The 1,715-nt window shown below is 39.8% G+C and overlaps 1 long non-coding RNA gene across 1 annotated transcript; it reads right to left on the bottom strand.

Annotated features, from left to right (window-relative positions):
* Nucleotides 1–900: 900 nt before the first annotated feature.
* Nucleotides 901–1,402, bottom strand: LOC147459958 (uncharacterized). Its single transcript, XR_015187740.1, has 2 exons — nt 1,352–1,402; nt 901–1,228 (listed from the first exon to the last, which is right to left on the bottom strand). It is a non-coding gene; the product is annotated as an uncharacterized LOC147459958 (long non-coding RNA).
* Nucleotides 1,403–1,715: the final 313 nt, after the last annotated feature.

The following is a 1,715-nucleotide window of genomic DNA, read 5'->3' as shown; positions in this document are numbered from 1 at the left end:
AAAAATAGTGAGTGAGAAGCAATCATATGTTCTGATCACCAACCCATTGAAGTTAACTAGGGAATTTATCTCAAGTCCTACAAAAATCCCTAATCTTATTTTTATGCAACAAAACGTAAGAAATGACTGTTTTGATGAAAATGTACTGGTCCATCAACTTTGGAGGCTTGGTGTGACCAAAAGATGATGTCAAACGTCATGCATACTCCAGAACCTTTCTATAATCCTACCTTGATCCTTCAGGTTTGCTAATCTCTGATGTTGGATCTGATTCCATCAAGATGAAATACTTCCACCCATTAAAGCTGCCTGCTAATTCTACCCTTTCACCTTCTCCCCAATATTCAACGTGAACCTGTGCAAGGGCAAAAATTATCAAAAAAGGAGCCTCAAAACTTACATCAATCAATATTGACCAATGGACAATACGTGAATGAAATATGCAAGAAAGAAACAAGGTGAGGATGGGAACAAATAACATATGCTAAAAGTTGAGAAAAGCTTAGGGCCAGACTCGTTTCAAGTTTGCCAATGCTAGGTCTGCAGACTTCAGACGAATATCTTTTTCCAGGACCAATTGCTTCGCTTGTGCCACTTCTGCTGTCGCCTTTGCTTGAATTAGAGCTAGCTGGGCCTGATAAACAAAACTTATTTTTTTATGTGATTGTATTAACAAACGACTCACCAAAATCTGTACTAAAATCTACAAAGGCTAGCAAAATGTGAAATGGCATGTGCTTCAAGCTCTAAGGGCACAATTGTAAGCTGAGATGCAACCAACCTTGAACAGAGTCTAGCTTTTCGAAAAATAGGCTACATACACCACCAAAATTTTGATAAAATATGTGCTCTAGATGGCATGTATATTCGTAGAGATGTTCGATATCAAGAAGAACGATCACGCTTCAGACTGCTCTCATAAAAGCTTAATTAATGCACTGCACAAATATTTAAGTCCTACCACGATGTCCTCGTTGTCCTCTGTAAAGAGCTATTACTATATCATGCTGTAGTTATGGGTGCATCACCGAGAGCTCATCCATGTATAAGGTGTCCAGCACAGAAGAAGAAAAATACTGGAACTCTCTCACAACCCTTTCATCCTGCACATCAAAAATAATTTGCTTTATCAAGGTTCTACTCGCAAGATGTTATTGTGGTGTGAATTCCTCGTCATTATCTCCCTTCTTTGGTCGATCTGCCAGACTCCATCTATGATAAACTTGATCTGTGAACACGGAGATGAACGCAAGTCACAGGTCCATTTTCCATATAGAGGGGCAGCAGACACAACCTGGCTTAAGAAAAGAAACTTTGGATCTCCACAAGCGCCCTTAAATCGTTGGCTTACCTCATAAACCCCCGGATACAGCCAAAGTTCAGTTCCCCACATCATTGGTCCCCTACCATGAGGACAAGGCAGATAACAATATTTAAAAGGCACATGGCCAATAGAAGTACTTTATAAACTAAATGTGCACGACCAGAGGCTCACTAGACTTTAGACGGGACTGGTAGTAAAAACGATTTAACTATTGTGCGGTTGCACTTCTCAATTTCAGCTTCCTTGAATCTAGAAACTCTTAATACCAATCAGATAGTGTGATTGTGAAATAGCTTATTTAACTCGCTTAGCGAGAAAAAACAATTCTCTCTTCTGCCATTTCCCTCTGCAGATAGGTCTTGGCCTACGTGCTGCTAAAAATTTGCACCAC

The sequence above is a fragment of the Adiantum capillus-veneris genome, chromosome 4 (assembly GCF_014529385.1).
Source record: "Adiantum capillus-veneris isolate H3 chromosome 4, ASM1452938v2, whole genome shotgun sequence".
NCBI classification, from domain to species: Eukaryota; Viridiplantae; Streptophyta; class Polypodiopsida; order Polypodiales; family Pteridaceae; genus Adiantum; species Adiantum capillus-veneris.
The sequence above is the reverse complement of the archived record's forward strand: the minus strand, read 5'-3'. Positions and strand labels throughout refer to the sequence as shown.